The 14,882-nt window shown below is 39.1% G+C and overlaps 1 protein-coding gene across 1 annotated transcript in view; it reads left to right on the top strand.

Moving 5' to 3' along the window:
- The first annotated feature begins 9,530 nt into the window (after positions 1-9,530).
- The window catches only part of LOC117670973 (sodium channel protein type 2 subunit alpha-like), an 86,938-nt gene continuing 81,586 nt past the window's right edge, over positions 9,531-14,882 (top strand). Inside the window, exon 1 of the mRNA XM_087881994.1 lies at positions 9,531-9,801. The gene's annotated coding sequence lies outside the window, so the exon portion shown is untranslated. The remainder of the gene's footprint in view (positions 9,802-14,882) is intronic.

Below are 14,882 nucleotides of genomic sequence, written 5' to 3'. Positions count from 1 at the left end.
TATTTTTTTAAATTATATAAAATTATACTCTATACACTTCTATGTTTCTTTAAAGAAAGCTGTGATTACAGCATTACATAGCTTTTGTATTTTTTCAATACATTATATTTTCCACTCATCAATATTAGCTATATCACTAAGTTAATGCTGAATAAATCCATTTATTTATAGTTTTAAGGATTATATGGCTGAATTAGTTTGTTGGGAAAGAAAATTTAACAAGGACCTTCCATTTATTAAAAACTGAAATGACTAACAAATTATTTGCTGTTTTATGACAGATTAAATTTGCTGGCTTGTGGTAGGGCGGGTTGCAAATAATTATAGCTGTGTAGCTAAAAGCTTTTGAAACAGGGTAATTCCCAGGAGACCTAAATAAAAAGATTTCTTAAACACACTTCCATTTCATTATTGCCTAAAACTTAGGCCATCTAATTGTAAGACTAATTTATTAGGCTTTTCTGGCAGCTTTTTAAAAAAGGCACTATTATATGGACAAAAATTATTCCAGGCCTTTAAGAATTTGCTTACAGTAATTAAAATATTTTTTTTACAACTCAGACCAGGTAAAAGTAAATATATAAACAACACTTTTTACCATCACATATTAAAAACATGCTAAACCAGGTTAATATTATGAGTGAGCAGGTACATTTAATAATCTCCAATTTCATACAAGGGGAGAAAATGCATCACTTTTGGCCAGGATAATTTATCATTGTACATGGAAATAGTGGCAGGATGTTGTCTCCTGCTAGATTGGAAATAACTTGTCCAATTTATAAATATATCTATGAAGGCCAGATAAAGCAACAGCCTGGTTGTGGAAATGTGACTTCAATGGCACTGACTCCAGTATACTCAGCTTTACATAGTTAGGGATTTACTCCGTGATCCCTCTTCATCTGTCATCTACCTGCTCTTTATTTTATGGGAATCTGAATCCTAGATGATTTCTTTCTGTCTTTCTTTCCACGCATACACACCCATGGAACATTACTACCCCTTCATGGCAAGCCAGGTCAGAAAATACATATCACAACAAATAAAGGAAATCTACTTTACTGAAATAGATTATAATAACATGAAAGCCCAAGAGTTTTCCTTTCTCTCTCCCTTATACAAAACAGAGTCAAGGCAGGGCAAACTTGACTTTCTTTCTTATGCTTTCCTGTTTTCCTGGGCTGTTTGTGTTTTCCCACATATTTTCTTCAAGACCATCTCTATTCCCCTCTACAAATACTTCTCTTCTGACTTTCTTCTTGGTGGTATGTGGTCAGCTAGGAGCTTCTCACGAATTTTCATAAATAAATACCCTTTCTGTTACAGTTATAAAATATGCTTTATTACTTCATGCGTCCCACTTTCAGAATGGCATGTGAGCATATGTATACATACATATAAATATATACATATATGCAAATGCTTTCCCTACAACAAAGCTGAGGCCAAATTACAGTTGCCAGGTGTCCACTATTTGAGCGGACAGTCCGCTTTTTTCACATTATGTTCACTATTTTTTTTGCACAAAATAGTGGACATTTTTTTTATTCAAAAGCTTTATGATGAAATTAAAATGTAATTTAATATTTTACATATTATTATAATATATTTGATGTTGTGAATTTTAAGTAAAGTTTTGAAGTGATTATTTTAATACGTGTTAAAATGTTTGTAAGAAAATATATAATTTAATTGTAATTTTTTTAAATTTTTTTTACTACTTAACCCCCCCCCCCCCCCGCTTGTCCGCTATTTTTTGGAAGCAGACCTGGCCACCCTACCAATTTTCAATTTCAGAGAATAGAAAAACACAGCTGAATTTTTTGAATAAAAGAAACTAGAAACAGGCATGTAGATTTAACTGCATTTTATATTTTTGAATTATCTGAGCCACACAAGCCTTTGCTATCTCATCACAAAATAGGTTTGTAACAAATCAACAGTGCTATTAGCAGTTTTGCATATTCTGAGATATTTAATATTTAAGCTACGTAAGGTTTCTTTCAAAAATCAAGGGGAAAATAAAATTTAGCAAACAAATTTTAAAAATCTTCATTGAGAATCTTATAAGGAATAGTGAAATGAATATTTCAATTACTGAAACATATTTGAAAGTTTAAATGACAGGGACTCAAGCTGGGCTCAAGAAGGGTAAGGAAACTAGAGAGAAACTAATGAATTATTGGCTTCTCTCTGAAGGACTTCCCAGTGCATATCCCCATAGGAAATGGAGGAACACAGCTGTGCTCTCAAAAAATGAACATGTACAGTGGTACTCGACTTACAAAAAAATGAACTTCTTTAGATTAGAAATTTGTTATCGAGAAAGCATTCTCTAGGGCACTCAGCAAGTAGATTAATGGAGAAAGAGTTATTGTACTTTTTGGAGTATAAGACGCACTCCCGCCTCCCCCAAAAGAGGGTAGAAATGTTGGTACATCTTATACACCAAATACAGCCATTTTTGGCCTCCCAAAACCCCGCCCTGCGCATCCTGTTTTTGCCAAAAACAGGTGCAGAGGGTTTGGGAGGCCTGCAGAGTGCTCCTGGGGCCTGGGAGGGCAAAAATTGGATGCGTGGAGGCAAAAAACTATTTTTTTTCTTGTTTTCCTCTTCAAAATCTTGGTGCATCTTATACTCCAGTGCATTTTATAGTTTGAAAAATACGGTAATCTCTTTAACATTGCCTTCAATTAACACACCTCCCAATCTCAGCCTGAAGATGAATCAGCCCAATCTGAAAATAAGAATCTAGGCAGGCAAACAGGCAGGCCTGTTTTTGTACAGTACTTTATTTTGTTCTAGGCTCCATTCCAATCTAGGCCTTAGCATATAACTCCAGCCAGAGATGTCACTTATTTACTGCTTGGCATAGATGAAAGTGGTAGTTCCAAAAGGTGGCAAGCCTGTTTCAATTCTACTTGCTTCATCTTATTGAAGATGTCACTGTATGAAACACCTTGTGCAATCTGGACTTTTTAGGATACTGTACAGTAGTCCTTGACTTACAATAACAATTGGAACCAGAATTTCTGTGGCTAGATAAAGGTGGTTGTTAAGTGAGTCATGCCCAATTTTACAACTTTTTTTTTCTTTTTGCCCTGGATGTTAAGGAAATCTCTCCAGTTGTTATGTAAATCATGTGGTTATTAAATAAGTCTGTCTTTCCCCATTGACTTTGTTTGTCAGAAGCCAGCTGGAAAAGTAGCAAATGGCAATCGCACGATCCCAGGGTGCTTCAATTTGCCATAAATACATGTCAGTTGCCAAGAGCTTAAATTTTGATCACATGACTGTGGAGATGCTGTGGAGTGTGAGCGCTAGTTGTAAGCACTTTTTTCAGTGCTGTTCTAACTTTCCAGTCAACCAAAAGATTCTGAGTTCAAATAGGAAAAAAAAATGTCGCATGGCAATTTTCTTCAGCTGCTAGCTCTTTTCTTTCTGACCTCTCAGTTTTTCTCCTTCTATGGAGAAACTCTCTTCTTCCAACTAGTTTGTGATTGTGTTAGCAGTTTGGGAATTTGAGACAGACCACAAATTTGAGACAGACTGCAAGACACTGCAACTGCAACAGAGCTTGGATAGCTCTGCAGACTAAAGTACTGTAATTTAACACCAGCTGTCTGCAATTAAAGTAAGTTCGAATCTTGCCAGGCTCAAGGTTGACTCAGCCTTCCATCCTTTCTAAGGTAGGTAAATTGAGGACCCAGTTTGTGGGGGCAATAAGCTGACTTTGTATAAAAAATATACAAAAGTATGAAGGCTATTGCTTAACGCACTGTAAGCCGCCCTGAGTCTCCGGAGAAGGGCGGCATATAAATCAAATTTTAAAAAAAATATGAATCAATTGCCAAGTGTCTGAATTTTCAGACCGTGGGGAAAAGATCATAAGTCACTTTTTTTCAGTGCTGTTGTAACTTCAAATGGCCACTAAACGAACTATTGTAAGTCTAGGACTACCTGTAACTGAATATTGAAAGCCTGACAGAGTTTGTCTTTCCCTCCCTCTTATGAGGGAAAAAAGATCAGGAAATCTTACCTTTCTTCCTCGTGATTTCCTGTTTTGCTAACAGCTGCTAGTTATTTCAGTGATGGCAAACCTTTTGGGCTCAGTGTGTCAAAAATTTGGAAAATGGATAACTTGATCCTGTGGTTTGTTGAACACATACCTCTCAACAAAAGAGAAACAATTCTCTATCTCCCTCCCAACCTCCATCTAGGCCATCCTAAACAGCAGCATTTGGTGGCAGCACCAAGGCTGGGCCTGAAGTAGAGACCCAGGCTTCTAGTTCAACCCTGGTGCCATGCTACCACTCCAAAGGGCCACCTAACATCATGCTGCCATGTGCTGCTGTTCCGGGCAACCTAGATGGAAGGAAGATAGAGAAATGTTTTTCTTTTGTTTATGAATTTGTGGTGTTTGACACGCCAGTAAAGTTTCATTCTAGAGCAGGTGTGTCCAACCCATGGCTTGTGGGCTGCATACGGCCCCGGATAACTAGTAATACGGCACTACAAGATCATAAAAAAAAAAAAATTAAAGGAAATTTGTTATTTATATACATTAACTATATCATATATTTTATATGTGGCCCAAGATGATTTCTCTTTACTCAGTGCAGCCGAGACAAGCCAAGAGTTGGGCACTCATGGCCTAGAGTTTTTCACTGCAATGTTGCCTCATGAATATTCAGAATTTTTTCAGAAGTGATATTTTGTAGCCCATAGACCAGTGATGGCTAACCTTTTTGCAGTTGCGTGCCAAAAGTGGAGGGAGCGGGGGGGGATGCGTGCACGTGCGTGTGCGTGTGTGCCCACACCCATAATTCAATGGCCCCCCTGCGCTCCCCCCGCTTTTGGCACGTAACGGCAAAAAGGTTACTGGTAGGCCCATTTTTTGCCCTCCCCAGGCTCCAGAGGCTTTCTTGGAGCCTGGGGAGGGCGAAAACAACCCTCCCCACCCCCCCAGAGGCCCTTTAGAGTCCGGAAACGGCCCATTTCCCAAGTTCTGGTGGGCCTGGAAGGCCCAAAAATCAGCTGACGGGCTCACACATGCATGCTGGAGCTGAGCTAGGGCAACCTTCGTGTGCCTACAGATATGGCTCCGCGTGCCACCTGTGGCATGCATGCCATAGGTTCGCCATCATGGCCATAGACTATATCTGAAAACGATCTGTCCTCACATTTAGAGTTAGATTTCCAATTTCCTGGTGAGTTTGTCTCAAAGGTGCTTTTTTTCTTTTTTTAAAAAAAGGCAACTGGACTATTTTTTTTCCTCGAGGAAAAATATGTTTTGCTTCCCCTCCAAAAAGCTTCACTGGTTCTGACTGGATGGTGGGAGGGATGGAAGGATTAGTTCTGACAGGGTAGTAAGGAGCAGATGGAAGAGTGATATTTCTTTGCAATCATCTGGTCGTTAATGCTCTCTCTGAGCTATTGACGCTACTTGGGGGTTTATCTGTGCCCTCATGTCAGAGTGCAAACAGGTGCGGAACCTTCTTGGAACTGCTGAAAAGACTGTGTTGTAGACTGGAGATGGTGTCGTATTCCTTCCTCTCGTTGAGAGATGAGGCTTTTCAATCTTAATATAGATGGCCTCTTTGATCCATCTTTCAAACCAGCGGTCTTCTCTGTCCAGAATGTGGACTTTGCTATCAATAAAAGAATGACCTTTGTCTTTCCCCTCTGTTGAGAGAGGGCTGTTCAATTTTAACATACATGGCTTCTTTTACCCCTCTTTCAAACCAACGATTCTCAACATGGGTACCACCTATCTCCTTTTAGCAGTTCCAAGATTTCATGCCCATTTGAGGGTGCAGATAAACCCCCTTCTTCTTCTTCTTGTGCCATATCTGTCATCGGACGTTGGCAATCATGTTGGCCATCCTATTTTTATCAGCAGCTGCACGAAAAAGTGCTGCTGAGTTTTGTCCAAACGAGTCCCTTAGATTTTGAAGCCGTGATGTTCTTCTTCTGCCTGGACCTCGTTTGCCTTCAATCTTTCCTTGGACATTGAGTATGCCGTATTTTTCCGGGTGTCATATCACATGTCTGAAATATTCTAACATTCACTTTTTAATGGTTTTGATTATTTCCCTTGGCTTTCCCAGGCGGCTTATCACCCTCATTTCTGATTTTGTCAGCCCAGCTTATATGTAACAGCCATCTGTAAATCCACATTTCAAATGCTTCTAGTCTCTTCAAGTGGCTTTCTGTTAGAGACCAACTCCCTACTCCGTAGAGCAGGATAGAAAAGATGTAATACCTGACAAGCCTCATTTTCAGTCTTAGGCTTATGTCGTGACTGCAGAAGATCTTTTTCATTTTGAAGAATGCTGTTCAAGCTTTCTCTATCCTTGTCTTTATTTCAGTGGTCATGTCCCAGCTTTCATGTAAATTAGAACCAAGGTACATGATCTGTACCGAGATAAACCCCCAAGGACCCTCAATGGCTCACAGAGAGAGAACTAACAACCAGAAGACTGCAAAGAAATACAATCCTTCCATCCCCCCACTATCCAATTCCAACTGTTGATACCTATCCTTCCATTCCCATACCATCATAACTGATGAAACTTCTTGGATGAGAAGAAAAATGTCTTGTTCTTCAAGGAAAAAGCATAGTTCAGTTGCCTTTTGGAAAAAAGAAGAGCATCTCTGAGACTACCATGACCTGGATGATTTAGAATCTTCATAGACACCTGGTGAGTTAACTTCTCAGAGACACTGGAATAAAGAGATAAAATTGCAATTGATGTACCTCATCTGCCAAAGCCTATGAGAGGATTTTTCCTCTTTGGATCCTCTTACTTCCATTCTTGACATTAATTGAACTAAGGGCAACTCAGCAGATTAGCTCTTGCATGTCTGTGCACCCAAGGTATTATGCAATACATATCTTTTTATTTAATTAGTAATTAATCAGAAAAATAATTAATCAGAAAAAATAATTTTAAGCATGCTTTGCTTAATTGGCAAATACAAATACAACTTTTGACCCTTCAAGATAAAAATCCATCACTCCCTAATGATTGTGGAATGCTTTAACATTATGCAGAATTTATAGAATGTCTTATATTATTTATCTAATTCTATATGAAGGATTATTTTAGTTATCCCAAATTTCCAGTATAATTTAGAGCAGGAGTGGGGAAGTATGCCCCCATTATGATTTGGGAACTTCAATTCCCAGAATTCCGGGGCCAGTCATGCTGGCTCTGGAATTCTGGGAGTTGAAGTCCATAAGTCATTAAGGGGCAATACCAGTGGTGAAATCCAATTTTTTTTACTACCAGTTCTGTGGGCGTGGCTTGGTGGGTATGGTTTGGCTTGGTGGGCATGGTGTGGCTTGGTGGGTGTGGCTTGGTGGGTGTGGCGGGGAAGAATACTGCAAAATCTCCATTCCCATCCCACTCTAGGGGAAGAATACTGCAAAATCTTTTTTTCCACCCCACTCTGGGGCCAGCCAGAGGTGGTATTTGCTGGTTCTCCGAACTACTCAAAATTTCCGCTACTGATTCTCCGAACTGCTTAAAATTTCCACTACCAGTTCTCTAGAACCTGTCAGAACCTGCTGGATTTCACCCCTGGGCGATACTTTCCCACCTCTGATTTAGAGCAATAATTTACTGTTATGACCTTGAACAGAAAAAAGCAAATGTGAAATATTAGCTGATATGTGTCTTCATTACTTCTTCTCCTTTGTGACAACCAAGAGAAATAAATCAAGAGTTCCATTTTGTATTAGCAGATTGCCATAGAGTTGCCATTCTCCTTAATCTCAACCAATCTCACCTCAGAGTCTCAGAGTCGCACTTAATTTTTGCTGCAGAAATGGCTCTTTGCTGATTCTCAGAGATCCACATGGAAGGGGGAAGGTGATAAAATGGGCATCGTGTTTATCCTGATGCAAATCCCATAATTTATGTCTTTGCCTCAAATGTCAAGGTATAACAGTATATATACTAAATTGTATACAAGTGCATAAGGGCGGTGTGCACAGTGTGTTTGTGTTAAAAAATCATTTTGCATGTTTCATCATTATGATTGGAGAGCTAGTGGTTAAGGGACCAGGCTAGAAATAGGAGACTGTGAGTTCTAGTCCCATCTCAGGTATGAAAGTCGGCTGGGTCACCTTGAGTCAGTCACTCTCTCTTAGCCCAATCCACTTCACAAAGGTTGTTGTGGGGAAAAAAGGAGGAGCAAGGAGTATGTTTCCACCTTGAGTTATTTATAAAAAAATAATACAGACAGGGTAAAAGTAAATAAATAAGTAGTTAGCTGCTGTTAACTACTTTCTGACTTCCATCCAGTGTCACTTCATCAATGTTGCTCTCCTGCTCCCACCTAGTCTTAGCTAGGTTGTAGGCTGGCCTTGGAGGGAAGCTTTTTTCATCAGCAATGTGCAATATTCTCCCAAGGCTTTCTTTCTAAATCATTTCTAACCTTTTAGGCTGTGCTTCAGCAGACATTTGTCATTCTGCCGCCCAGAGTCAATTGGATTAAGATAGACAGCCATAGAAATTGAATAAATACATAAATAAATAATTTTTCCTAGATTTAGCTTAATGCTATTCCATCGTGCCTTCTGTTATTATGTAACTGATTTTGTTAACGATTGGAAATTTTTAAACTGCATTTTTTTAAACGCTCTGTACTACAACTTCCTATTGCAAGCCATTTTCAGTTCATCTTGTGGATTCCTTTATTCAAGCAGTAGACAGGTATTAATATTAGTATTTACCCTGGATGTTGTATTTTGAACTCACAACCTATTTAGAAGTGTTGCTAACTCTGGTAATTGATATGATTACATGCCCTCTGGAGCTCATGGATTCCCCCCCCCTCAAGATAATACTGATCCTTTGGGTGCCAGGCTGAATCTTTCTTTCCACCAGCAGAATTTTTCTTTTAAGAAAAATAAACAAACAAACAAAAAAGAAGTGGCAGCAGAAGATGGGACAGTTATCAGTTATCATCACGTGGCCCAAAATGAATTTCCTATACAAAACCCTGTTTGGAAAGCTGTCACATGGCATGGGGAAAAAACTACACACAACTAATGGAACAAATTCAGGGAGAGGCCCTAGAGGAAATGGTAGTGTTATCACACCTGTGAGGCAGCTTTGAAAGAAGTGGCCATCTTCTGAGTCAAGCACAACAACAGCCTAGTCTGGAGGATGGAGGGGAGAGGAACCATCGTGCTGAGAGTTTGGGCAGCCACAGAATGTTGCCCGAAGGACAGAAATATTCTGCAGACATTCTGCAGTATCACTTGCTACTTTGCCCATGCAGTCAGTTTGGCGCTGGGTGTGTGCGTGTGTGTGAGATGTCTGTGCGCCTCTCCTTTCCTTGCCTGGAAGAACACAGCTATCAAGCTGTTGATTCAAGAAGAGCCTGTAAAAAACTGGGCTTCTCATTTATGCCTTTCCTTGACCAGTAGATGGAGCTGCCATGTAAGGTGCTGCGTTCCCCCCTCCCCATCTTTTTTCTCTCTCCTCTCCCCCTTTCCCCCGTCTCCCCCTCCTAATGAGCTGTTTTCTGATATATGTTGGGTACCATAGAGTGAGCCTGAGAACAGGAAGCGGAGGCAGGAGCCACAAGGATTCTGGAAAGGTCTCTGTGTTTTTCTTTTCCTCCAAGAAGGCAGAAATTAAGTGAATATATAGACACCCAGCTAGAAAGAGAGAGATAACCTTGTGGCCGGAGACCTGGATCATTACAATAAGAAGCAAGCGTGTTATATGTTTCTGCTTAGATGGATGTTAGGGCTGTGCTTCGTCCTTCCCTTTTCATCAGGTAAGTTGGCAAGCCATTTCCTCGGGCTAAGGGGGGGAATGTTAGCAACCTGAGATCTTTATGGAAAAAAGAGAAGCATCCAATTTTAGTCTCCGGCTGGGATGTACAGATGCATCCAAAGAGGATCAGGGAAAATTTAAAGCCATGTTGGATTATCCAGCTGAAGTGATGCTGTGCTGGTGGGTGGTTTTGTGCTGCTTTTTAAAAATTATTATTTCTATCTTTCTGTCCCCCTGTCTCCACTCCTCCTACCTGTTTTAGACTATAATCTTTTACACACTGACCTGAGCCCAACTGAAAGCTTTGGGACTTACCTCTGAGTAAATATGCACAAGATTATGCTGCAATAATGGCTTAACACTGTAAATATTGCATTTTTTTTTCTCTTCCTCCCCCTATGGATTGGATCAATTGGTAAAATATGACTTTATCTATGCTAAAGCGAGACCAGGAGTGTTTTATATTTCCAAAGGAGGTCATGTTGCTTCTGAAAGGAAAGAAAGAAAATGTGCTTGACATTCTTTTTTTTAAAAAAAGGCTTTAGTATAGTTATAAAGCCCTCAAATCAAAGTGCCCTAGGGAAGAAATGCATATAATAGTCTATCTTATTTTCACAAGACTGCTTTCAGAAGAAGACTCCCTTTTCCTTGGATTTTTGATCCTTGCAGTAGTATGCACCAAATCTATAAATATTATTTTTTCAACATGAAGTAGATTTTGTGAGGGGAGGAATGTGATAGTTGGAGTAGTGAAGATGAAAGAAACCTTACTTTCAACCTTTAATAAGAAGTTTCTGAGGCAAGAGTGAGGCCTGTTAGGAACAGAAGCCATCACAAGGAATTAATTATGTTATATGTTAATTCCCACTAATGTATTTCCTTTGACAATAGTGGTTCCTGCTTGTATCTGTGCCCCTGTGCATGCTAATTAAGCAGCACAGCTTTTATTCTAGAATTATTGTACTGGTCTGTACATCTTATAATTCAGATTAAATTAACCTATGGATATATTTACATTTGTGATTTGTCCTATTACTTAGATCATGTTCAGATCTCTCAATAAGATTATAGTACAGAAATAATAGTTTTTCTTTGGAATGAATTCTATATTGTTACTGCTTTCTTGTGTTGGCAACAGAAGTTTTTGGAATAATAACTTAGTTTGTAGATACTACCAAAAAGGATAGGCCTATGAAGAATGAATATATGTTAGGATAATTGTTTTCTTAATTGTGTTCAATCCTGAAAAAAAATATGATTTTAATTACTGGTATGACATATGAAAATATAAAGTATGTATCTTTCTTTGGCTAATATTTCAGTACATTTTGTTTGGTAGAGATATCAATGGATCATGAGAAGCCTGAATTTTCTCTTAATTAATTTTTTTCTAGCTTGTTGATTAAGGCAACTAGATTGGCCTGAAAATCTGGATGAGCAGTAGATAAAACCAAAGAGATATAAGAAACTCTAGCTTTTTGCTGCCTTCCAGTCATCTTATAAATATTTGCAGCCCAGATCAAGTTATACTTCCAAATGGTCAATGATACGTCACCTTTCTCTTTTGAAAGAAATGCCTAAGTCTTCCCAAAATTAAATGTCTATTGGACTAAAAGCAAAAACTGAAATCACCACTAGATGGTAGCAAAGAGATAGAGACAACCTCAACACTTTTCTGCCACTGAGTCATTCAAAGTTTTGTGTCCCATGTCTGGTTGTCCTAGGATTAAATGTTATTGGAATCAAAGGTACATTGGAACATACTTTCAGGTTGTTTCTCCTATTACTGATATTAGTATTTTTTGAAATCGACCAAACTTAACTTCCAAAAAAGCTGTAAAAGAAAACAAGATTTTTATTGCTTCAACAATGGTTGGGTAACGCTACAGAGAGTTATTAGTCTTTGGCAGGGAAGTAAGCCCGGGAAATGAATATCTGATTTCTTCTTACTTCAAACTGAAGTCAGTTTTGATGCCTCTATTCTGAAGTACAGGGTTGAAGATTGTTGTCTATGTATATTTATAATGTCTGTGCTTGCAAAAAAATCTCTTCTATTCCTTTTTTTAGCTGAGGGCAAGAGTAAGACAATGCCAAAAGTAATATGGATCAGCAATGGGAATTAATTAAGCTGTGCCTGCTGTCTATCCTATTTTAAATCTGAGTGAGGATTCTTATTCTCAGATAATTAATGAAGTTATTTACATTAGTAGAAGTTATATATAGTAGATATCCAAATGCTCAATTCAAGGCATGGCCCTAGCATTTTTCTCTAAGCCATAGTTCAAATACAGCATTGTGTGACATTCAGTCCACATGGAATTTCTCAATTTTAACTCCTTTCATCCTGGCTAACCATAAAACCCTAATGCAATCTGCCTACTATGTGCTTGGTAGCTGATTTAGGGCAAAGGGAAGTTGTGTACTATACTGGAATGGAGTCGTCCACTGGTTTGGGCCACTATTGTGTTATCTGACAAGCATCAGGAATTTTGTAATAAGATGAATTTTATAGAATAAAAGGAGAGAGAATTTTGTGGAACTACAATATCTCCCTGTTTTACACAATGCCACCAGTGTTAGCTTTTAAACATAAGTTTAGTATTCTTCTGAAAGGGCGTGAAGCCAGGGGTGAAATCCAGCAGGTTCTGACATGTTCTGGAGAACCGGTAGTGGAAATTTTGAGTATTCGGAGAACCGGTAGCGGAAATTTTGAGTAGTTTGGAGAACTGGCAAATACCACCTCTGGCTGGCCCCAGAGTGGAGTGGGAATGGAGATTTTGCAGTATCCTTTCCCTGGAGTGGGGTGGGAATGGAGATTTTGCAGTATCCTTTCCCTGCCACACCCACCAAGCCTCGCCCACAGAACCGGTAGTAAAAAAAAATTGGATTTCACCACTGCGTGAAGCCCATGTTTCAAAATATGTTCCCTAACAGTAGATAAGTTGGTGGGACTGAGCTGTGAGTTTTGCTTCTAATGTCCTGCATAGCCCCTGTCTGTCTTAGACAGCCTATCTCTCTTTCAATGCCAAGCCCCCAAACTAGATTTGCTCACAAATATCTGGTGAGTATGGAAGGAGTGTCCATTTGAAAGAGCCAGACTCTCTCACTGCCCAAGACAGAATGATCCAGGAGGACATTGCCCAGGGATCTGAATGTACCAAGATGAGGAAGAAAACACTACCTTAATGTGGCGACAACTAACAATGATATAACAATGCTTCATAATGCAGTTAACATTCCAGAGGTGAGTTTCAGCAGGTTCTGACCAGATCGGGAGAACCGGTAGCGGAAATTTTGAGTAGTTCAGAGAACTGGTAGTAAAAATTCTGACTGGCCCCACCCCCATCTATTCTCTGCCTCCCGAGTCCCAGCTGATCGGGAGGAAATGGGGATTTTGCAGTAACCTTCCCCTGGAGTGGAGTGGGAATGGAGGTTTTACACTACCCTTCCCCCTGCCACGCCCACCAAGCCATGCCACGCCCACCAAGCCACACCCACATAATTGGTAGTAAAAAAATTTGAAACCCACCACTGTAACATACACTGCCTCACATGGGCTGGGGATCACATAAAGTCAACATAAAAAAGACATAGCATAAAGAAGGTTGTTTGGCATGTTGTACTGTTGTTAAGTAATGCTTTTGGGGTTGCATCTCAGGGTTGCTTCCCCTGAAGTATTGTATGCTGTAAACTCTGGACAACAAGAGGGAGATTGATTAGGCTAGGAATATTCCTTTAGAAGTGAAAACCATGGGACCAAGGCAGAAGAGAAGGGCATATTACCAATAGCAAGTTATCTTTATATTGTGACCATGCGAATATGAATAGTATAATGTTCAGTTAAATGCCTAACATAATTTTATCATATATCTTCATCCATTCTGAGATCCAGGAAAAAGAAATAGAATTTATTTAATAGTAGGTTCAACAGCTTCAGACTACGTTTCAGTTGAATAGGCTATTTGCTTTGGAGAAAAATAGGAAACATTTATTTTTACTTCCTACATTTACCATTCAGGCCATGTAATCCTTTCGAAAGTCTAGCAATACATTAATTAAAAAATATTGAAAATATTAACATTGTATTTCCAAATAAAACACCAATCAGCAAAGTTTAATTAGGGAAGAAGCAAAATTGGAAGCAGACTTTGGCAAGAGGATTAAAGATGATGTATGCCTTGTGTTGAATTGACATAAGTAGTGACACTTTCCAAGAAATGAGGAAATGGCTTGACTGTCATAAATGACAGATTCAAAAGCAATAGGCCTAATCCACCCACCTACCCCCCAGATAGTGGATTGCAATATCCCACCACCCAAAGAATCACTTGTTTCAAAGTTGGGGTAAATCAATATTTTCTCTTACATGTGCATTCTGGTGTAACCTCAAATCTGTCAATGGAGAAGCAAACTTTCAGCCATACCAAATACTATTAAATGATAAGAATCCCTTCTTGTGTTTTACCTAGTGAAGGTTTCCTACTTCTCTTCTAGGAATAACTTTTTGAGTTTAATGGAACTTATTCCCAAGTATGGTAAATGCCTAGTAGGGTTGGGTACTTTTGGAAAATGATTCAGAAAATGGGATGGACAGTGAAACACAGCAGAACTCTCTTATTGTCTGTGGAAATATTTCCTTTAATTGAGTTTTGAAGCATGAATCTTGCCTAGGATTGTACCCCTTTATAAGGCCTTTGTAATATCACATGTGGAATATTGCATCCAGTTTTGATCACCACGATATAAAAAAGATGTTGAGACTCTGAAAAGAGTGCAGAGAAGAGCAATAAAGATGAGTAGGGGGTTAGAGGCTGAAACATATGAAGAACAGTTGTAGGAATTGGGTATGTCTAGTCTAGTAAAAGAATGATTAGGGGTGATACGATAGCAGTGTTCCCCCAATATCTGAGGGGTTGCCACAAAGAAGAGGGGATCAACTTATTTTCCAAAGCATCAGAAGGCAAGACAAGAACCAATGGATGGAAACTAATCAAGGAGAGAAGCAACCTAGAACTAAGGAGAAATTTCCTGATAGTGAGAAGAATCAACCAGTGGAATAGCTTGCCTTCAGAAGTTGTGGGT

The sequence above is a fragment of the Pantherophis guttatus genome, chromosome 1 (genome assembly GCF_059756535.1).
Source record: "Pantherophis guttatus breed Tessera chromosome 1, ASM5975653v1, whole genome shotgun sequence".
NCBI lineage: Eukaryota > Metazoa > Chordata > Lepidosauria > Squamata > Colubridae > Pantherophis > Pantherophis guttatus.
Note: the sequence above shows the minus strand (reverse complement) of the source record. Positions and strands in the feature narration are given on the sequence as shown.